Below are 24,292 nucleotides of genomic sequence, written 5' to 3'. Positions count from 1 at the left end.
CACAGCTTTGTCCCAGGATGTTGGTGCTTCCCCTGCTTTTAAAATACTGCAGATTGGTTATATATCACCATTTTTATCTTATCTCATCCTATCTTAACTGTTAACTGTTGACACTCATCTGCCTCTAACCTTGGCATATTCAAGTCTTCCATAAATATTTCCATTTGTACTTTTTGTTGATTCCCCACTTCTCTGGTTTATACAGATGTTTATAAAATTTCTGAAACAGCTCTAATACCTCTGCAGGACCTTAGGTTATTTTTCTTGTGATAGGCTCCCTAAGTTTGGCAAAACAACCCTGTCTACTTTCTGTTGCCTAAGTCATTGTCCCACAAGTTTTTGTGCTCTGGAGTTATCAAAAAACAGTTACTTAACAGCAATTGTTCTAAACTCATTCATATTACCCAGGTGCTCTCCTTATTCTCTCCTTAGCATGCTGCAGTTACGCCCCTTCTTGTTCTGTGAGGTTCCCCTTATTTTGTAGTATTTTAACCTTTGTCAGTCCCTCTAAATAATTATTGTTACAGCTTAACCATATCTCTTTTTCTTTCATTTCTATCCTATTTTTAAACACAACTTTCATTTTATCCCACTCACTAGTTATAATGTCTGGAGTACTTTCTATCTTCCCTACTAATTCCTGAATAATTTCCATTACACATTCCTTAAATTCTTCTCTTTTTAACAGGTAGGTGGGGATGTGCCAGTGGCCTCATCTTTACTTCATTACCCTCCATTTTTTATCTAAGTAATTATTGATGCATGATCTGAAATAGTTATTGGATGTGTGTTGACATTCTGAATTAAATTTGCATTCCTGTGAAATATAATTTCTGTCTAGTCTAGCCTCTTATTGTACCTTGGGAATAATATGTAAATTCTCTCTCAGTTCCTACTACTAAATTCACATATTCTATACCAAATATTTTCATAGATCTCTTCAGAAATATTTCCTCCTTTGCTATATTTTCCCTTCTATGCCCCCTGATACATCCATATTGTTGCACATCAAATTTTAGCCCTCACCTGTAAGTAATATTCCCTGCTGAAAGCTGATTATTTCTGCCAAATTTTTAAGCTTTGTAATAGCAGTTTTAGATGGAATATAAATACATGTCAGTGTAATCCTCATCTTTGCCTCTAGACCCTTACTACCACAAATCTCCCATTATTGTCCCGGATTTTCTATAGAATATCCATCCTGAAATCCTTTCTTTATCAAAATCACATGCCCAATTCTTTCCAAATGTGTCTCCTGTTGCATTGCTCTGCATTTCTTAATATAATTAACTAATCGTTCCTTTTGTCAATACCTGTGAGCCCATTTACATTTTGAGATTATATGGAAAGACTTGCCATTATGTTATGAAATTATTATTCCCACCTATTATGTATGACAGTTTTTTAAATGTCCATTTTCTGCTTTTGTGCTACATGCATCCACTAATGTTTGTCAGGTTGATCTTTCATGTGTAGTTTCTTGTCATCTCCATTTGAACCTATGTCACATTTTACAAGACTTTTTGATTTAATAAAAACCCTCAAACAAACACACTACAAGAACACCCCCATAACCTGTTAACGTAATGTAACCACTGAAGGTGTAAACCTCCTAATAGGAACAATTTTCCAAAACAGACAGCTGCAAACAGACCTTAATTAATCTAAAATTGAGGTTATCTGTGCTAATATGCGTGTTATTGCCTGTGATTCAACTTATACAAATTGGTGTTTGCTCTTTTGTATCTTTATTCCCCTCCCAGATGTGAAAAACAACTTGTGTGCTTTTAGAAAAGATTAACTTTTAGCCTTGAAGAAAAAAGTGATCTGGCTTTTAATTGCCCTGTTATCAATTTGTTTCCATGGAAACCTAAGAGAGAGAAGCTGAAACATTTACTGCTAAAGAAAAAAAATCATAATGTTCAGTCTTCTCTTATTTATTTATTTGTTTCCACTTAAAACCTGTTTTTAGATTAAGCCAAGGGTCTTAATTCAGACATTCACATATGCTAAAGTGAGAGAAAACATATCAGCTCTACACATATTATGATCTGTGCATTTTTGTACCCAATACCCCCACTTCAGCAACCCAAGATTACAGGCTGTTAACTTACATATGCTTTTGTCTAGCTTTTTCTCTTTGTGCACTGTAATGCCTACATTTTTAATACAAAAAAGAAGAAAAAAACATTTGTTTACTTTACTATCTTTATCACATATGGGAATAACTAAAAATGCTTTACTATAAAACATGCAAATTATATTCTGAAAGTTTCATACAAATACTGTTAAGAACAGAAACTGTTTTACTTAGTTACTTTTTCCTTCTTGTTCCCCTTCTCTCAGTGTCCTTCCAAATGTTAATGACATTATGTGAGGCAAATGCCTTTCAGTTCCTCACAAGTTTAACAAAGTCAACAGATGTCCACTCTTTTCACTTTTAATTATACAGCTGTATTGCACAAATGCAATTGATGCTTTGTAGTCTCTTCATTATTCACTGTGTTGCTGGACTTCTTTCTATTCGTCTCCATTTCCCAACTCCAGATTCTGATTAATTTCCAAGGTACTCTTGATTATTCTAGTCAACTTCTGTGCTTTTCTGTGCCTCTCAAGTATTTTTCCTTTGGAACAGGGCAAAGTCTCTCCATGTGCTTTTGTTATCAGGGGAGTGAGAAACAGAGTACCGTTCTGCTTGATGAATCCCTTTTTGTTGGACAGACTTTTATATTTCCTCCTTAGCCTGTTCTGCATCAAAAATTATTTTGATCCTCCAGGATAAAAATATTCTGAAGACAGCTGTATACAGTAGCTTGAATCTCACACCAGCTTCTCAATGTTTCCTGATTGCTGGAATAAATTTGTTTCTTTTCTGCCTGGTGTGCAGTGAATAATCATTTTCCACAAACACTGTACTGTCTCATCTTTTAATAACTTTGCTTTTCACCACAGTTTTTTCAGGTCAGCTCTTTCTGCTGATAGGTTTGTAAATTTACTAATAAAGGTCATCGCTGCTTTCTATCATATTTTGAAACATCTTTTCTTGAACAGTCTCATACTCAACCAGCCTTTTCTTTATTTCAGCTTCTGTTTTTGTTTTATCATCGCATCTGAGTATCTGTTAAAAGCTTTTACCATTTTTACAGCCGTTTGTTATTTGAGTTGATATACTCTTTTAGTGTTTTATTTTAATCTCTTTGAGCACATTGGACTTATTTTTTCCTCTAGATTACTTGATACATTAGCTTGCACCAAAGCTGGAGCTTGAACTTCTTTTTGCTGAACTGCTTCAGGATTTTAAGTGTTTTCTCTTCACCTTTCCTAGTTGATTTTCTTTCAGGCTCTCTTAGTTTCTTCTTTGCTAGCATCAGTGTACTTATTAGTCAGTAACTGAATTTACTAAAAGTGACAGAGTTCTTTGCCCTTGTCTTTCAGTTTCTTTTTCCATACTCGGAGAGCTAAAGTTACACTGTTATTCAGTGTACAACCACTTGTAAAATCCTATGATTCATAGGTTCATAGGTAGGTACTAAGCTATCAGCCCTAGGGCCCATACAAGCCTAGCCAAAAAATGTACCCTGGCTTTCGCCACCCAAGAAAATTATTTTCTAGTGCCCCTGTCGAGCAGAGCCACAGAAGTGATCCCCGGGGTGAATTTCCCATTTCCCATCCAATCATCAAGATTTTTTGTGAAGAGTGCTAATGAGGAGCTCTGTTTGACATAGATAGGTAGTCTGTTCCAGAGTATGGGAAGTCTCTGGGACAGGAATCTATCCCTCCAGCATGTTCTGTTTATTGTGGTGACAAGGTTTAGGTCCCTAGAGCATGTAGCTCGGAGGGATTGGGATTTCTTTAAGTGGAGCATGTCCAACAGCTCTGGGTTTGACATAGCTTTGTATGTTAGGCAGAGATCGTCCCTGAGTAGGTGATATGCGATGGAGTAAAGCTGTAGTTTTTTGAGACGGTCTGCATAGGGCATCTGTTTGAGGCCAGTAATCCTCTTTGTGAGGTATTTCTGTGGTCTTTCCAGTTGTTGTAGATGTCTTGTGAGGTACATACCAAAAGGGGCGTTGTACTCTATAATGGGTCTAATGAGTGATGAGTAGAGGGGAACAATGACCTCTTTTTTTCTGGATGAGAATCCTTTTGTGATGAGATAAACGTAGAAGGATTTCCTGACCACTGTGGCAATGTGATTATCAAAGGAGAGACTACTGTCCACCTGTGTCCCAAGGTCTCTTACACATTTTCGGCATTAAGTATACTACCAGCTATGTGGTAGTTCATGGGTACAGAGTTTTTACCAAAGGGGATGACAATACACTTTTTGGCATTGAGCTTCAGGCCATGGCTTTGACACCAGGTATCTGCCTCAGTGAGGCCCTTTTGTAGTTTGTCCACATCGTTAGGAGTTTCGATTATGGCTCCTAGTTTGCAGTCATCTGCAAACTTTGTTAGCCAAAGACCTTCTGTGCTGGCCTGCACTTCAGAGACGTAGATACCAAACAGGAGAGGACCCAGGACTGAACCCTGTGGTACTCCACTTTTCACTGGTCTGATGCCAGATTTAGAATCCGCTACTTTCACAGTGTGGGTTCTGTCCGTGAGCCAGTTGGCAACCCATCTTGTGACATAGGGATTTATACCTAGTATAGTGAGCTTATCTATAATTCCAGAGTTGGAGGATGGTGTCGAAAGCCTTGGCGAGATCTAGATAAGCTGTGTGAACCATTTTATCCTCATCTATGGCTTTGGTGACTGCTTCAAAGAAGTCAATCAAGTTTAGGAGACATGATCTGCCTTTTACAAATCCAAACTGGGTAAGGTCCAGAGTTTGGAGATTACCAATGTCTTTGTTTATGAGTTCCACAATGATAAGTTCCATGGCCTTGCAGACCAGGCTCATCAGGCTAATGGGGCGGTAGTTCCCAGGGTCCATAGTGGCTCCCCGTTTGTGGAGTGGGATAACTGTCGCGGTGCGCCATTCAGTGGGTACAAAGCCTGAGGTGAGGCTATGATTGAACATGGTACTTAGGTAGGGTGCCAGTTCATTCTATAGTTCATGTAGAATGCAGCCTGGGATATTGTCAGGTCCCGTGGATGCTGTGTTCTTGGCTTTGGAGAGTGTGTTTTTTACCTGTGCAGCCATGATTATAGGAACTTTGCATTCTTCAGGTATAGAGATGGGCCCTCTAGGGGATGAGAGGGGGGTAAAGTTAGCACTGAACTTATCTGCTAGGATGTTGGCAATATCAGTTGGTTCTGTATATTTAGTGCCATTGTGCTGTAACTCAGAGCAGATCTGAGTGTTCCCATTTAGATTCTTGACATAGCTATAGAATGCTTTGTGGTTGTCTTTAGAGTCAGTGGCAATTTTGTTTTCGTAACTAGCTTTGGAGGATTTTATGAGGGATCTCAGCTTCTTACTGAGGTTGACCAGGGAGTTCCTCCAGTCATGGGATTTTACTCTTTTTTGTAACAGTTTCTTTCTTCTGTTGTAGAGTTTGTTTATGGCAGAGGACCACCAGATTGGCTTCCTTTTTTTGGAGGATAACATCTTGGGTTTATTAGGGAGAGCATGATCCATGCACTCGTGTAAGTGCTTATAAAGTGCATTTGTGTAGGATTCAGCAGTCATACCTCTATTGTCCGTCTGCATGGGTGTCATGAAGTTTGCCACTTCTGTCTTAAGAAGTGTGAAGTTGGCTTTGGAGAAGTTTTTTACGATGGTTTCCCTAATTGGGGCTGGGGTATATATTATAAATTTTTATTAATTTATTATAGATTATAAATGTTATAAATGATCTGAATCATACATCACTTTGATTCTACTGAGATAAACCAAAACTATTTAAAATAAACTTGTGGTGTTTCAAGTCTTTGTTTTTCTATCCTTATCATCTCTGTTAGACACAGGCAAGACGTTCATTGGAAAAATATCCTGGACAAACTCCTAGTATGAAGCTAGCATTTAGAAACAGTTTTTAATTATGACTATCAATTTTACTCTTTAAAATACCTTGGCTAGCATATTAAGATTATTTAGTGTAATGTGTAGGACTTGTTATAATAATAGCTCTGTACTTGCCATTTTATCCATGTCAGTTTTGTTGTATTAATATGTTTAAAACCTTTAAACACCATCCTCTGTCACTCCATTGTAATAATCACTGTTACACATATTGTTGGTCCTGGAGCTTCTCTGACATGAAAGTAATGAGGCCAACAAAATGAAATGAATGGCATTCATAAAAGTACAGTACTCATTCTTGTCAGGATCTAGTTTTCTGCCACTTCCTACCCCCTTGCGCAATTCTTCAGCTGTCTCCTCATATTGGCTCCACTATCGTGTTTTGTATCACTAATTTTATCTTCTATCTTAATGTACAAGCAGACACATTGTATTTTCAATCCCCAGCAATATGCCTGACAAATAAGATTAAACAATGGCTGGCAATTATACACGACTGAATAGCTGCTCCTATATCCACTTCTTTCTTGCCATTATGTTCTGCCTCCTATCATATCATATCAGTCATTTTTGTATGTACTTTATTATCCTCTACTCCATCCAAACTCTTTAACTTAACTAACCACTTCTTATATGGATCCATGTGAAAAGCCTTACTAAAGTTTACAAAAAATAAATTCCACAAGCTCCTGCATATCCACCTCCATGGTCTTCACTTATAGAAATGTGACACATTTGTTTGACATGATCTTTTAGGTATGAAGTCACACAGATTATAATCTGGCATTCCATTTCTCCATTTCTAACTAGAATGTTTATCAGCCTGCTGCTGAACATCCATTAGAGTAAAATGATTGCTCTGAATGTAGGTCTGACTGGTTTATGACCTCTGTGGTCATTTCTGGTCCTCCCAGTAACTGATTTACTCTAGCTGCTTTCTAAAGTCCACAGGAACTATTCTTATTACTGGGAATGTATTAAATAATGCTGTCAGTAATTATGCCTATAACTTGACTGACTTCTTCATAAACCTCAAAATAAGTCCATCAGGACCCCAGGATTTATCTTTTCTTAAAGGAATTAACTAATTGTTAACTTCTTCCTCAGTAGCCATATCACCATTCATCCACATGTCCTCAGTCCTCTTATTCCTATCCATGTTGGCACTCTTCTTTTTTCAAATCGAGGGGAAAAATTTGTTTAGGTTCTTTGCCTGCTCCATCACACCTGATACATCTCCCTTGATCACCATGTATCCACTATTGCAAGGAAGTTCTTCTTCATTGCACAGCCTATATCTAAAGGTATGGCATCCAGGTCCAGGGATGTAATCATTCCATTGTACTCAGTTCTCGTCAGGCCTATCATTGAATATAATGCCCCATTCAGTATGTACCTGTCCAAACACTTGTTACATCTGACGTGACCGTAATACTTTCTACAAAAAGTCAAGGGCCTGAATCACAAAAACTATGCAGACCATCAAAAAGCCTTGTCGCTCTTCTCAGTATCATACAGGCCAAAGAGAGGCAACCTCTGCTTCGGATATAGAGCCTCAGCAGATCCTGTCCTGTCAGACCTGTTACACATTTGTAAGCCTAGTAGTAGCATGAACACGTGCTCAAGGGATCACAGTCATATTTGCAACATAAATAGAACATGTTGGTGGGATAGGTGTGTATCACAAAGAATAACTCATAGGGAAGCATTTTCCATTCCACATAAAGCAAAAGTACTTCTCTTACTGTATTCAAATGTAATTTGAATGAATGGAAGGGAACTGCAAATTCATCCCTGGCTTAACATCCATGATCCTCATAGATAGGGCAACAAGTAAATTTCCCAAAATATCCTTGTTCTGCTTACCTCTGAGTTATTTATATGTAAAACATAAGGACTGAAAACTACCACTGGATTGTAACTTAAGATCCTCACAGATCAGTAATCTAGTAAGTACCAACAAACCTGTACAACCTGTAATCAGTAGAAACATGAAGAATGTGTACTCCACAGATGTAGTCAAGGGAGATTCATAAAAGTTTGACCATTCCTAGCCATTCCTATGCAGCAGAGTCCACTTTGCAGGAGGATCTGGTGTGGGTTTCATTCCCACTGCCAGATGAAGAGTGTCATCAGTGTTTTGGGAGCAGGGTGAGGTTTGGTTGTAATAATAGACTTGTGTGGACTGAGCACAAGCACTGGATGTCCCTTTGCATCCCTTTAAGAAACCCGCTGTTCCATGCAGTATCCTTCCTGTCAAAGATAATGACATTACTCATCTCTGTTACCTTTGGCAACACATCATCTTTGCTGAGGCATCATGGGCAGAGCTGCAGATGGAAGTGTCTGGTGTTATGCTTTTGCTCCTGACCTTTCTGCTGATACTGGCAATTGTGACATTAGCCACAAAACTTCTTGGCCTTTTTTTCAAGTAAATCTTCTTGGCACTCATGTAGATAAAATCATCTCAGAATGTCAGCTGTTTGCATTAGTTTACAAGGTACATAGTGAATTTACAAATCATATTTCTATAAAGACAGTAACTTTTTTGAAGATGTGTTGCATTCTGTAATACTTATTTCAAGATGCTTGTAGGAGTTTATGGTATGAATCCACTCTAATTCTCTTACCATAATTGTTAGTGTGACATCCCTCCTCTGGTACAGGAATCAAGGAGCCACAATCCTCAACACTGACATCTGTGAGGGACGTTTACTTTGAACAAAACTGGATGCACACAGTATTTCCATATGCAGTTCTCTGCAACAAGCACAGTATCCATTAAGTGCAAAGAGGTAGCACACTCCAGTCCTTAGCTGGGTTTCCTTCTCTCTCTCTCTCCAGACCCCAAATGAGACTCCCCACTGACATAGTCATAGAGTTAAGTCCTTAGCTGGGTGTTCCAAGTCAAGTCCTCCACTACCCTCTCTGTGAAATCAGTGCTGTCAGTATCCCTTTTCAAAGTAGCTGACACACACACTCTGTTTGAGCTTCAGTTTTCACACACACACACCTGGAAAAGGCTGGCACAGCATATGCGCTGTACCACCTCCACCCAGACTAAAAGGTAGATACAATGCCAAGCCAGCTACTCTAAGGCTGTTGACAGAGTTCCAATTTATACTGAGTGAAATTAATACTCATACCAATGATAATGTTGACCAAAAAGCAAAATGTTCAGGATTGGCCACAGTGTCACCAAATAAATATAAGTACCCTCAAAGGTTACAATAGTCTCTAAAAAGATCAGCCACCATGAAAAATTTAAATGTATTTAATAATAAATAATAAAAGAGCAGGACATATCTATTTACAACAAACACCAGAGTTTCATCACAGGAAATGTTAGAAATAGCACAGATGGAAAGGTTCACACAGATACAGAAAAACAGTACTTAACTAATCTCAATATATTTTCCTGACTGATCTAAAGCATTAGTGTTCCCTAGTTCACTTGTTAGAGCAAGGCAAGATGATGTGGGTGGTTGGTTTTCCTTGTCAGGTTTCACAGATTGCTGAGAGCTGAGTGACATCTCGCACTAATCTCTAAATATAATTTCAGTGCTAGCTATAAAATTGCATCACATCTGGTCACCTGACTCTGGTTCCCACACTCCCCCCCTTTACTAGAAACCTTAGTCTAGATCTTGCACATATCTGTAATAATACATACACATAGAGCTTTGCTAAGATGTGTTACAGCACCTGGAAGTTGTAAAACAATTTTTGCACTTCCAATCTTCCTACATAACTACTCTTGCAGACATTTCATCTCTGGCTGCAGTCAGAACTATAAGATACAATCTTTATGGCCTAAACCAGGTAATTTAATTTCAGACTTTTTTTCAAAGTTAGCTGGACTGAGATTAACCTATTTTCTTCCATTATCCTCTGTTACAATATATTTATTTCAACAGTTACAATACAGTCTGACATACAGGTATATTTCTTTTCTGTACAACAGGACCCACTGTTGGTACATTTTTAACACAAGCAGCTTTACAAATATATATTTTTATAAGCATCTGTACAAATCAATTTGATATACAAATGACATATAATTCTTTACAAAACTCCAGCTAACTATGCTGGCATATGTTACACATCCACTGCCTTACTTCTCCTGGCATGTCTGGTAGTACCTCACATCATCGCAGTTAGGATGAAATTTTTGACAACAAAAGACTAGGGCATGCATCTCTTAATCTGTCTGTAAATATCACTTTTTTGCATCTGTTAATGCTTTAACTTCTAGCCAAAGCGCCGCACAGACACTTTGCTGTCTACCTAGAAAGTAGCAAGCTGTATCACATCATAAAATATAAAAGTAAGTTCTGTAGTAACTAAACATTCAAAATGTTTTGAAACACAGTGAAGACATCTTTTGTAGCATGGTATATGACACCATGCTGCATTTTCCTTTCACTCCTTTTTATTTGTGCCCCAATGTTTAAAATAACCTTAATTATCTTTACTTTTCCATGCCTTAATGTCAGTTGACCTGTAATGTCAGGGTGGGTTAGTGTGAAGATGCAGCCATATACTTTAAGGGGCACACATCCATGCATTTGATGGTGTCTTTATTAAACCGTAGGAATGCTTTTTATTAAACAATCAACTCAAATAATTTATGAGTCATTGGGGAGGAAACACATTGTTGCATTTAAATGATCAAATGCTGTGATGCATACATAATCTATTTTACAACATTAGTGAGAAAAAAAAACAGCACCAGTCAAAGTTATGCTGTAGTAGCTTCCTGATTGGTAATGTTTCTTCTAGCATGTTGGGAATAAACTTGTAACAGATATTCCATCATGCTTGGGAACCACCTAAGAGATGATTCATGAGTAGGCTTCTGCATGTTTAAAGTGTCTTTTACCTTGTCAGCATATGGATGTAGCCTTTCCTCAGTGAAGTCATGGCCCGTGTATTTTGGAGATTTGGCAGTTGGCCCTGCTGAGTTTTAATACTTGAGACGTCAGTCTGTCAAGCAGCCTTATTGTATGAATGTTATGTTCTTGCTTTGCATCATGCCAGACTAGAATGTCATTATTTATATTGACTACTCTATCTAGTTCTTCAGCTGTAGTTGCTACTGGCCCCTGGAGTCTGTAGAGCATTTCTGGAACAAATGAGATTCCATATAGTAACTTTAAGAATCTATATCTACTCAAAGGTGTATTGATTTGGAACTAGGTTTATCCAAATTAATATGCCAAAATTCCTGGTTTGCATCAAGAATAGAACATAAATTATAATGTGTCATAGTTTTGTCTAGCACTTTAGATGTTCTTCATCTCACATTGCTGCAGTCCTTACACTTGGGGTAGTCCGCTGTCCTCGGTCGGCCCGAATATCAAAGTATTAGGCTGACGTCGGTCAAGGCGCTTAAGACTGACATCAGGACATCAGGGTACAAATGCGCATGACCGACGTCATATCCTCAGTCTTTTTTGCCGCATGGTCCGATGCAGAAGCAGCATTGCAAGTGCCGTTCGGCATTCTGACATTTTTCGAATTCGGAGTTTCAGACCGAGTCAAAGTTGGCTAAGTACCCCGTTGGGGAATATTTTAGTTTTTTCTTGCCTCAGTGGTTTACCGGATGTCAGAAAAAGTGAATAACTGTATTTCTTGTGGGAAGCAGATACCGCATAGGGACTATCATACTTTGTGTATTCCTTGTTTGGGGCCTGAGCACAACGTTGTTGGGTGTCGCTTTTGTGCTAGGTTCAATAAGCGCACTATTAAGCGAAGGTTAGATTGTGCCAGGATGGTCTTCGGGAAGGGGTGCAATTACAATATGCCGTCGGATGCTCCGACGCCCGCTTCTTCGAAGAAGCGCAAAGACAAAGCAGCTAAACCCAGGCAAGAAGAGTCGTCCGTACCGGACGCCGGTTCTTTAGAGGCGTCAGTGGAACCGTTGGTTCCACCGGAGGCTTCTCTGGAGTCCCAGGGGGAGACTTTGATATTGCAGGATGTGGCCTCTCAGGAGGCAGGTCAGGCTGAAGGGGCTTCTCAGGTTACTGTACTCCCCTCCCTTCCTAGGGTGGTTAGGCCCTCTCCTTCTGTTTCCAAGGCTTCTCCCAGAGGCAGGCCAGGTTTAGCTTCTGTTGGTGTCACTCCTAGTTCTACAGGGTCTGTGCCCAAGAAGCACATGCTTAAAATGGCAGAAGATTTAATTACTTTGATTAGAGGTTCTTTGCCCCCTCCTGATAAGAGGCCTAGGGTGGAACCAGAGTTGGGGAGTTTTGAGCAGGCTTCGGATGTTTCAGAGTCTTCTGCTGAAGACTTGCAGGAGTACTCTCCTTATTCTGATTCTGATGCAGATGATTCGACTCCTTCTGCTTCTCCTCCAGAGGATTTTTCTTTTTCAGAGACTCTTCATTCCATGAGGGAACATTTTAAGTGGGAAGGTCAGGACTTCTCTGATTCCAGGAAAAGGCTTAGGGAATTTTTGCTTTTACCCCAGCATAGGCCTTTGGCTATACCACCTGTTCTGGATGTTGTGGAAGATGTGTTTGCAGAGGCTTCACTTAATCCTGATTCTTTGCCTCCTGCTCCTGTTAAACCGGATAGGTATTACAGGGTGCCTGAGGCTCATAAATATCTTTATAAGAGTCCTAGGGCGGACCCAGAAACTGTTAGTCAGGGACCTAAGGGTGTCAAGGCCTCTGTTGTAAAAATCCGGTTCCTCCAGATAAAGAGGCCAGAGCTTTGGATAGATGGGGAAAGAAAGTCTATACTTCTTCCACCTTAGCTATGAGGGCTTTGAATTGCCAGTTTCACATGTTGAAATATCAAAACTATCTTCTTTCTCAATTGAAGACTAAGGTAGATGCTCTGGCGGAAGGCATTGAGTGTAAAGAATTACAAGATTTGGTACATGTCTCTGAACAGGTGGGTAAGCATTCTTTGCAATGTGGTTTTGATGCTGTTCAGGCCTCGTCTAGGGTGGCTGCCACTGGGTCAGTTCTTCGCAGGCACGCCTGGCTGAGGGATCAGAATTTATCTGACCATGTTAAGACAAGGATTTTGGATGCTCCTTTACAGTCTGATGTGTTGTTTGGTTCACCTGTGGAGTCAGTCTTGAAGAAAATGGAAGACAAGGCTAAGTCTATGCAGGCTGTTAAAGATTTTTTGCAAGTTCAGCCTCTGAAGTTTAGTAGGAATTGGCCTGCTAAGGGGTGGACGTACCCTTCTTATGATTCACAGTCTAGGGGTAGATCTAGACGTGGTAGGGGCAGAGCTCAGAGCTCCTTCAGACCTAGAACAGGGAGTTCACCTGCACAAACTTCGGGTGAGGGCAGGGGCCAGTCCTTTCGTAAACAGGCCCAATGACCTACCTTTTCAGCTGCCAGATCCTTCTTGCCTGGCAGCACCTTTGGGAGGAAGGTTGGCACTCTTCAAGGAAAATTGGAGTTTGATTACCCAAGACAGATGGGTATTGGATATCATACACCAAGGTTACAGGTTTTATTTCCATACCTTGCCTCCTTTCAAAGGCATGCCGGACGTTCCTCCTCAGCAAAGACTAGAGGCTCACAAACAAATTGCTCTGCTGCTTCAAATAGGGGCCATACAACCGGTCCCTCTGCCAGAAGTGGGCCTAGGATTTTATTCTCGCCTGTTCCTAGTACCAAAGAAGGGGAACACGTGGAGACCAATTTTGGATTTATCTATCCTCAACACTTATCTGGACATTCCCAAGTTCAAAATGTTGACGTTACAACAGCTTTTACCTCTGCTGGGCAAAGATCACTGGATGGTGACTCTGGATCTCAAGGAGGCTTACCTTCATGTTCCTATCAGGCTAAGTTGCAGGAAGTATCTGCGTTTTCGGGCTGGGACTTCTCATTATCAGTTCTCTGCATTGCCCTTTGGCTTATCTACTGCCCAGAGTGTTCACGAAGGTTCTGGCTCCAGTGATAGCTTTCTTCAGGCTAAGAGGAATACAGATCTATCCTTATTTGGACGATTGCCTGATTCTGGCCCAAGGAAAGGACGAACTTCTTCATCATTTACAATATGTGATAGCAGTGCTAAGATGCCTGGGGTATTCTGTGAGCGAAATAAAGTCCAGTCTAGTACCCTCTCAGGACATGTGCTTTCTGGGTGTGAGACTGAATACAGCATCCCAGATGGCCTTTTGACCCCGGACAAACAAAAGAATCTTTCTCTTTACTTCCATCAATTGTCTCATCAGTCCAGGCTGACTGCAAGGACAGTCCTTCAAGCCTTGGGGTTCATGGCATCTTGTATTCTGGTGCTTCCCAATGCCAAACTGCATATGAGGAAGCTACAATGGTATCTCAAAAATGTATGGGCGCAGCACTGCCAAGATATGGACACTGTCATTCAGATAATACCTTGCATTCAAAAGGAATTTTTGTGGTGGGCTCAGGAATGTCACCTAAACAAGGGACTCTCTGTGACCCGGCCAGAGGCGAGTCAGATTCTAACGACAGATGCCTCAGACAAAGCTTGGGAGCTCATCTAAATGGAAAGTGGGTACAAGACACGTGGCCTGCCAGACTTCAACATCTACATATCAACTTGAAGGAGATGTTAGCAGTCCAATTTGCATTAATAGCTTTCAAGGATTTACTTCTTCCAGGGCAGGTGTTGGTTCTAACAGACAACACAACTGTCATGTGGTACATCAACAAGCAAGGGGAACACATTCTTATCCTCTATGCAGACAAGCAATGATTTTGTGGGAGACTGCTCTCAGTTTACAGCTAAATCTTCAGGCAAGGTTTCTGCCGGGAGCACAGAACTCCTTAGCAGATGTGTTGAGCAGACAAATTATGGATCCCCACGAGTGGAAATTGGATCCTCATGTATTTCAGAAATTGACAGTGTTATGGGGAACTCCAGACATAGATCTGTTCGCTTCTCCACTAAACTACCAGCTGCCAAAGTTTTGCACAAAAGGTTTCATCCCACAGCTTGGAAAGTGGATGCTCTTTCATTCAATTGGAGCAATCTTCATGTGTATGCCTTTCCACCTCTGCCTCTCCTCCCAAAGGTACTCCTGAAGGTCAGACAGGACAAGCCAAAGATGATTTTAATAGCTCCAGATTGGCCTCGACAGCACTGGTACCCATTACTGAGAAGTCTGGTGCAGGAGCCTCCATGGCCTTTGCCTTGATTCCGCACCTGCTGTCTCAGGAGAACAGTCATTTGCTCAATGTCAAACTTCACTCTCTTCACCTAACAGCCTGGCATATTCTGTTTTAAACCCTGGAGGGTTTCAGCTTCCACAGCAAGTTTTGAATGTTATTTTGGAGGCCAGAAGGCCTAGTACAAGGAAAGTGTACGCAGATAAATGGAAGAGATTTTTATTTTGGAGTACAGCAAAGGAATTTGATGTTTCTAAGCCTAATTTAAGTGTGGCTCTTCAATATCTTACTGAGTTACTGGACAAAGGTTTGTCCTTCTCTTCTATTAAGGTTCATGCTGCAGCAATTTCTGCTCACTATGACTCTGACCCACCATTGTTTTCTCATCCTTTGTTTAAGCAATTCCTTAGAGGGGCAAAGAATATAAGACCCCCACGTAGAGCTCCTACTCCTGCTTGGGATCTCAATTTTGTGTTGGAGAAACTCACTCTACAACCTTTTGAGCCTGCAGCAACAACAGAGTTGAAATATTTATCATGGAAGACTGCTTTTTTGTTGGCCATTACCTCTGCGAGAAGGGTTTCTGAATTACAGGCCCTTATGGCGGTTGAGCCTTTCTTAATTTTCCATAAGGATAGGGTATCTTTGCGTACTAATCCTTCCTTTATGCCTAAAGTGGTTTCTAGTGTGGCTTTAAACCAAACTATTCATTTGCCTACTTTTTATGCAAACCCCCAAAATAAAGGGGAAAAGATTTTGCACACTTTGGATATACACAGGCAGTTGCGATATTATTTGAGCAGAACTAAAGGGTTCAGGCAGTCTCAACAGTTATTTGTTTCATTTGCTTTGGGTTCTCAGGGCAAGCCTGTGTCAAAACAAACTATTTCTAAGTGGATTGGGTTTTGTATTGCTTTCTGTTATTCCCATCATGGTAAGGAGATTCCAGCTGGGATTAGGCCTCATTCCACTAGGGCTACTGCCACTTCTACAGCTTTTTTGAGGGGGTGGCAACTAAAGATATTTTGGAGGCAGCTACTTGGAGTTCAGTGCATACTTTCTCTAAGCATTACCACCTTCCACTTTACTCTAAATCTAGGGCTGGTTTTGCCACTGCAATTTTACAGGGCATTTTGGCAGCTCCTGCTGCTTTATAGTTTTGCCATCCTCCCTTACCTCTGCTTTGGGATTCTACCCAAGTGTAAGGACTGCAGCAATGTGAGATGAAGAACATAGTACAGTTTTGTACCTACCATAAATGTAGATGTTCGAAGATCCACATTGCTGCAGTCCAATTTACCCTCCCTCCTTCCCTCTGTAGTTAGAGGCGGTTGTGTGGTTTGGGTTGTGAATATTGTGGATATTGTATATATTGTACATATGATTAGTGCAAGGGTGGTTGGTTGTTTTTTGCTGTCTTTTGGTTTGGACCTTTCTTTTTAGGGTCTTCTGACATCTGGGGCAAGAAAAGACTGAGGATATGACGTCGGTCATGCGCATTTGTACCCTGACGTCCTGATGTCAGTCTTAAGCACCTTGACCGACGTCAGCCTAATACTTTGATATTCGGGCCGACCGAGGACAGCGGACTACCCCAAGTGTAAGGACTGCAGCAATGTGGATCTTCGAACATCTACATTTATGGTAGGTACAAAACTGTACTTTTTCTGAAGTGAATAACTTTTTGTTTTCTTTTTTCAAGTCTCATGATCTATTCACATTTCTCGCTTCTTAGGCTTTACAACTATTATCACACTATTTAGCAATTTTGTCTGTGACTTCCATGCACTTCAACTCTTGCTTAGACCTAGGTCTAAGTGTAACTGTACCACTCTTGGAATATGAGTCACACATACTGTATCAGATTGAAGTGTAATTATCTCCAGTTTGCTGTGTTTTAATTATTTTTTTTTTATTTATTCTGCAGCCCTAAACTTCATTTTGAGAATATGGCAGTTTATGCCCAGATGAAGTTATTATTGGCATAGCTTCACCAATGGAATGCTTGCAAATGGACCATATCCTTTGGGTTTTAAAAATGTATGTTAGAATTAGATAACTTATCCTTGTTCCTTGTGGCTGCTTCTTGTGTTTCTGTTTTCAAGAAGAGATTGAGAATTCAGCTATGACTTGTACCTCCAGTACCTGAAGAAATTGAATAGCTTGTGAATGTCATTGATGTGGTTTTGTATAGGAACACAGGAATATATATAAACAATACTAGAAAGCAAATGTGGGGACCGTAAGATTCCTATCAATGTATACGTTTAAGTAGGCAAACTTATAAATTCTTGCTACCCTTTTTAAGCAGTTAATAATGCTCAACTCCTAAGTCAAGCAGGGCACTACATGATAAAGCAGAGGGAAATTTGTGATTAACAAAAAACATAAACTGCCGAAGCAGACAAGAATAATATGAATAATAAAACAATGGAGCCACGGTCCCAGCTATCACAACCTTTACTGTTGAAAAGTAGTACATTGTTTGACCTGTAGTGGTAACTTTTTCCATTGGCTGGAATACATTTATTTAGAGACCTCTCCCTCCAGTGAGTCTTGCATATTTATTGGTGTATATATAGTTTATTAGTTCCCTAGTATGGGTATTGGTAGAGCTACTGGTTTTGTGAAGCAGTAGAATGGACTGGGTCTTTCATGGCTTGTATTGCAAGACGCATGTCATCTTGGAGCAGTTAGTACTGAATAATCAGGATAGCTGAAGGATTTAAAGCCTTTAATTTGGTTGGTCTGAGATCTCTGGGGTCTTTACACATTGAGTGATATGCCTGGATTTGTGGTCTTTCCATTTAAGCAGTAAAGGGGAAAAGTATTTGATGATGAGTCTGATATAAGAAAAGTAAAGCAGTATGATGACTTTCTAGATCTTACGGATATTCTCTTGGAAATCAGCTGGGACAGATAAAAGATTTTGTGGCTATGGTAGAAACATGATAATCAAATAAGAACGAGTTATCCACATTAGCACCCAAATCTCTTATGAGCTTGTCTCTGTTTGAAGAGGAGCACTATTTATAATGTGTGAGGTGGGGACAGCTTTTTTTACCTAATGTTACTGCTCTGCACATTTTTGCATTTAGTATGAGATGATTTTTAGCAATCTAGGTTTTTGCATATTAAAGTCCTTGCTGGAGTTGCGTAGAATAAGTGGATGATCCGATAATAGTGCTTTGGCTGCAGTCATCAGAAATCTTAGTCAACACACATCCTGGACATTGATATGGATATTTCAAAATAAATACTAAAGAGAATTGGGCCCAGTATTGAATCCCATGGTGTCCAACTAGTTATAATTATTTTACACTGAAAGAGAACACCAACAGCTTTCACAGCCTGGGATCTATTGGATAGACAATTTACAGTCCAATAAACAACACGAGGGTTTACATTAAGTGCATCTTATTTTTCATTAATACCAGCATGGAAGGCAGTGTCAGAAATCTTGGCCTAGTTGATATAAGCAGTGTGCACTACTGTCCAAAGATTCTTTAATCTTTTCAAGGAACTTTACTTAATGAGTTTAGGACACAGGCTCACCACAAAACCAAAGTGATTGCAGTCCTGATTAGTTAAATTGCCTGGTGCTTGTGCCCACATTAATGAGTTATGCTATTACACCACAACACTGAATATAAAATTGGCAAGAGGTTGATGGGTCCATATTTACCTGGTTCCAAAGGGAGCCTCCTCTGTGTAGAGGAGTCATAGTGGCTATTCTCCAGGTATAAGGCACAACCCCTACTGATAGGCTGAGGCTGAACATTTTAAGGAGAGACTTGGATAGTGCATGCTTGATACTGATTAGGGTCTAATCTAGTATATGGTCTGATCTCTTGAATGTATTATTTGTAAATTTGACAGATGATTTTGAGACTTGTTTCAAAGTTGACTTCAGAGAACTAAATTTTCAGGGATATTGGGGGAGCATTGATGTGAGTTTGTGGGGTTAAGTTAGCTCTAAGTTTGTCTGCTAAGATATTGGCTATATCCTTGGGCCAGAATATGTGATATTGTTATGGATGAGCTCAGTACATTATTGGTCATTATTCCTCAATTTCTTGATATAACTTGAAAGATTTGCAGTTTCCTTTGGTAACAGTAGCAACCTTAAGCTCATACCCCACCTTACATTTACTAACAATGTTCTTATGTTCCTCGCTGATATAATGCAATATAGTGCAATCTTAAAGTAAGGGAGGTAGAGGGTTCATGCAACTTTTTGATGTTTATTGAATTTTATTATACAGTTTAGTAATATGGCACTTCCACATTTCCATTGCGAAATTTACCATCATATTTAGGGTGGATGGGAAAATAATTTCTATGAAGCTGTTTAGATTATTGCAAAAGTCAGACGTGAATAAAGCAGCTGTGCTGGGCCATTTACAGGAGGATTGCTGAGAATTTTGCATAACTCTTCTACAAGGTGAAGGACATATGCCTTTGAGAAGTTCCTGAAGATGGTCTCATTTAGTGCAGGGCAATTCCACTAGGTCTGATGGAGAATACAACTAATTTATGGTCAGATTTAACCACTGATGAGAAGATGCGGGGTAGGGTACAGGTGAAATGTTGATTTGTAGAGATTGGATCAAGGATATTAGAGTCTTTAATAGGTAGTTTTACAATTAACTCCAGCACATTGGTATTAACAAAGTTTAGAAATGCTGAACATATCCATTTTTAGAAGTATAAGTGTGCCAGTAAGTGCATGGGTAAATGAATCCCCCTAGCGAGAACATATTTAATTTGATATTTAGCCACTTGATGAAATCAGTAATTTTTTTTGACCTGCAGGAGACATCTAGGGAGAGTTATAACCAGCAGTGAAGTACTATTTGAATTTATTAATGGTAATTTCAGTCTGTAGGAGCTGTAAGTTAGGGCATTCAATGATGGTGAAGTTACCTTCTGTCTACCCCAGCTAGACATGGATTGTCACAAAGTACTTCCATTGATGACCTGTTCTTTTTTTAATTTTGTAAATTGTTATGTATTTATGTGTTTTATATATACAGTGACAAGAATCTGTCTTATTCTAAAGTCGGGGCTCAGTTAAAGTTCTTGAAATCAGTTTTGCTGTAGTCTTTGATTGCCAATTGAGCTTTTGTTAGCACCCACAATATACACAGAATTAACTTATTCTGCAGTCCATATGGGGATACCTATATGGATAACGTATATAAGTATGCTTGGAAATTCCTTTCATCCCAGTTGTTCCTACAACCACTTCAACTGTCTGGATGTCATCTTTCTGTCCTTCTCTACTTTCTGTTTCCATATCTTGATACCTTACTTCATTGCTTGCCTTTCAGTACTTACACTATGGTTGCTGCTTTTGTCTTTTTGTATCCAACTATAGCATATGACTTTCTTGCTTCATCTTTCTTAATTAATGGCATTGGATATCCTATTATGTTAGTGTATGACATTTTACACAAATGTAATTTTCTTCTAGTGATTAAGCAGTCAGTAGGCTTGTAAACCATCATGAAGACATCTGTTTATGAGACAACAAAAACATCAATTATGTGGATAGTGTTCATTTTGCTTTCATCACTAAGACATAATCATTTTGAAGTTGCACCAGAGAGGTTTACCACAAGGGTAGAGTCCAAAAGAGTTGCATGAACTATAAATTTTGCCATTGCAGAGGTGCTGAGTTTGAGGTGGTTACATGTCATCCACCAAGGCATTCATTATTAACATAGTATTCTGAGAGAGTGAGAGGTATAGATATGTGTGTGTTGTCAGCTTAGTAAATACAGAACAAACCTTCTCCTCATTATGAGCCCCTCAAATGCCAGTATTTACACAGTGAACAGCACAGGACTCATGACTGAATCTTAGCATACTTTGAGGGTAAGAGAAAAGTTAATCCCTGGTACTACTGTTTGTAACCATCCAGATGCATAGGAGGCAGACAACTCTAGAAATAATTTTGAGAATCTATACTACTAATGGGGTCTATATTAAATCAGCGAACGCTTAAAATAGCAAAAGCTGATTTGTTGACCCTTTAAAAGCGAAAGCTTGAAATCCCGAAGACACGGAACAGTGATTTTGTTTCCCAGGGAAAAAAATCGTTGGGCCGGTTTCGGGACTTTGCTATTTCCTCCACTGTGATGCGATCACGGAGTTGGTATATTAAGTAGGGGGTGTGGGGGGCAAAACCCCCCTTTTATTTAGTGTTTTGAAGATTTTTTTTTTTTTTTTTTTGGGAACAGTGATTTTTTTTTCCCTGGGAAAAAAATCGCTGTTCCTTGTCTTCGGGATTTCAAGCTTTCGCTTTTAAAGGGTCGATAAATCAGCGTTTGCTATTTTAAGCATTCACTGATTTAATATAGACGCTACTAATGCAGGTGTTCTAATGGGATCCCATGATTAGACATGTTAGATGCCAGCAATGGATCAGGCGGGACAAGCAGATTGTGACTGCATTGATTTCATGCCATTAGAAAATTATTCAAATTTCTAAAGATGGTTGTCTTAGTACTATGCCAAGTCCAAAATCCAGACTGAAGTGTATTGTAGGTGTTATATGTAGTACCTTCTGAAAAATCTCACAAATGAAGAAAAGGTTTGAGAAAGAATGGTATTTATCCTGTCAGTATCCAAACCCAGATTTGTAGGAGTCAGGGTAAACGTAGCCCTTTACAACAGAAGTGAAATCAACTGACAAAAAGAGGAACAATGATCTGGTCCAGGACAGAGCCTAACACCATTATCAAGGACCTAACCAGTTGGTATGGCAAGGATTGGGTCTGGATGTCGCTTGGCACAGGCTAGACACTAAGGAAATAAAAAATCAAGGTACTTCGGTAAATCAAACACTATCCAGCTGTATAAGATAATAATCTCAACCAAACTAATATCCATTAAATACGGTGAGTTAGGTGACAAACTTGATCTAATTATAGATATCTTTGATGCAAAAAATCAAGTAGTTAATTTGCTTTCATCTATCAAAAAAGCTTATTAGTAAAACAGACAGGGCTGTTCAGTCTGCTTACAACTAAGAAAAGAAGTGTCTAGTCTGCTAGCCACATGAGTTATTTCCTAGGATGAATAAAAAGATTTCATCCAGCAGTACTCCAACTGTTAGATGAAAAAATACTCAACTAGTTGGCGTCTGTCCTTGAGCAGATAGATGCAATACCACCTACATTTGAACCTTCATCCTGCCAGCTCAGTGCTACAAGGCATCAAGGCTCACAAGCAGTAAAATAAACACGTTGTGCATGACATGAGGCAAGAAAGTTCCAGGAGAGTGTCAGGAATGAATTACAGGCCTCAGCTTGCTCATCTAGACCACCTGCACCGTACTCTGTTAAGAGATGTTGCAAGACAGGGCAGATTAGCTCTAGGGAGAAGAGTTAATCTCTGGGTGGTTAGGCTACAAGTCATGCATTTGAAAATAAAATTGTCTTTTGGCTTTTCCCTGTTAGTGGTCACCACAGCAGATCACTGGGACACTAATGACTGGCAGTGGATTTTTACAGTGTCGAGTTGCCAGCCCGGTGCCCAACCTTCAAAGAAGGAACACCCACACACGCAAGCACCTGCCTGCATGTCTTTAAAGTTCATGTAACCACGGGGAGGATTTGACAAAGCCAAAAAAATGGGAATTTCACCTGTAGGAGGGGGTACAGTATAGTGAAATGGACCAGGCGGTGATCTGTTCAAATACCTCGCTCACCCAGCAGATCATGGATAGATATACCACAATGCCACAAGGGGAAAAAAAAGTCTATGGCATGCCCATGTAAACAATTTGCAGAGAAAATGACCCAAACCAACTTGATTTCATTCATTATACAAACTAATTATTTTACAAGAGTCATGGGCTCCTTAGTTTCCTAGATTTTGATGTTTATTTATTTATTTGTTTGTTTGTTTGTTTGTTTATTTACTTACCAGGAAAACCTGACTGGGCAGAAAGTCCCTTTCAGCAGAGACCCAGGGAGAAGAACATAAGAAAAACATAAAACGGAAAAAATTTAAATAACTAATACATCAAATGTGTAACAGTTGCAGTATCACATTAAACAGAAGAATAAATAGTTTATATGCATAGCAATTGAGGTTTCTGAAATCTAACTGAGAGAAAAATCATTTTACAGTAAGGGTACTGATTGAAGAGAAGTGAGAAAGCGCTTGGTTTATTTGTTCATTGGTGTGATTTGGACTACGTACTAATAAAGGTGTTGTTTTTAACCTATCTGGTTTGAAAGTACATTCCTTGGAGATTCGGGTCCTGTGGCCTTGGATTTTGGTGATTCTGAGTTTCTATGTAATCTTATGTAATCTTACTTTTGCTAAGTACTAAGAAGTGGAAGGCAGGATGAAAGGAGAAGGGAAAGTTAGAAGGAGTAAAATGTTGATATCAAGCAATGAAAAGTACAAAGTAGAAAATTTGGAGGGGATAGAAATTATGGAAGTGTGCCACAGTCCTATATGAGTGGGGCAGAAAGGAGAAAGCAACATGCAGAGAAATGTAAAAGAAATATAATTTGAATGTGGTGCGAGAAATAGGTCTGAAAGTATGACAGAAGTAGGAGAGGGACATGAGAAGACATATAAAAGTAGTAAGCGATAGAATAAGTTTAAGAATAAGAAGAGAAAAAGTGAGCAAAACTGAGGTAGTCATTATATATAAGGTTTTCATATAAATGATTCTACAGACAGAGAATAATAAGAACCTGAAGTTGTAATTACAGAAGGTTATCTTAAGAGTTGAATAAGTTGCCCAGTACTATCCACTTTGGGCTATTCAGCAGCACTCAGCCAATGAGGAAATGCATGCTTGAGCTCTTAATGAGTAACCTGACACAGTCAGATGGTAGAAGAGGAGGTGTCCACACACACACACCAAAGATATATTCAGACAACTTTGCAATTCCAGGCAAAGCCTTTTGGCTTTTGTACCTAAAACATGGTCAGATTATTTTGTAATTCGTAGTTGCACCTGCAAGGAAAAATGTTAAACGTAAAACATGACCCCACCCCCAGACCAGTAGTAGCCAGGATAGGTCCAAATTTATCGCTGAACTAGATCTCCATTATAAATGTCTGTCTACAACTCTCCACCAAGTCAGAGAAAACCCTGTGCTTGTTCTGGATGGACCTGTGATAGAATACAGCACCTTCAGTAGGACTTTAAGAAGGCAGATCCATC

The 24,292-nt window shown here is 39.5% G+C and overlaps 1 protein-coding gene across 3 annotated transcripts in view; it reads left to right on the top strand.

Annotated features, from left to right (window-relative positions):
- Positions 1-24,292, top strand: part of LOC122802711 (cohesin subunit SA-2-like) — a 1,740,876-nt gene that overhangs the window by 1,344,948 nt on the left and 371,636 nt on the right. The gene's annotated exons all lie outside the window — the stretch shown is intronic.

The sequence above is a fragment of the Protopterus annectens genome, chromosome 5.part0 (assembly GCF_019279795.1).
Source record: "Protopterus annectens isolate FY-2018-M chromosome 5.part0, PAN1.0, whole genome shotgun sequence".
NCBI lineage: Eukaryota > Metazoa > Chordata > Ceratodontiformes > Protopteridae > Protopterus > Protopterus annectens.
This window is presented reverse-complemented; position numbering and strand designations above follow the sequence as displayed.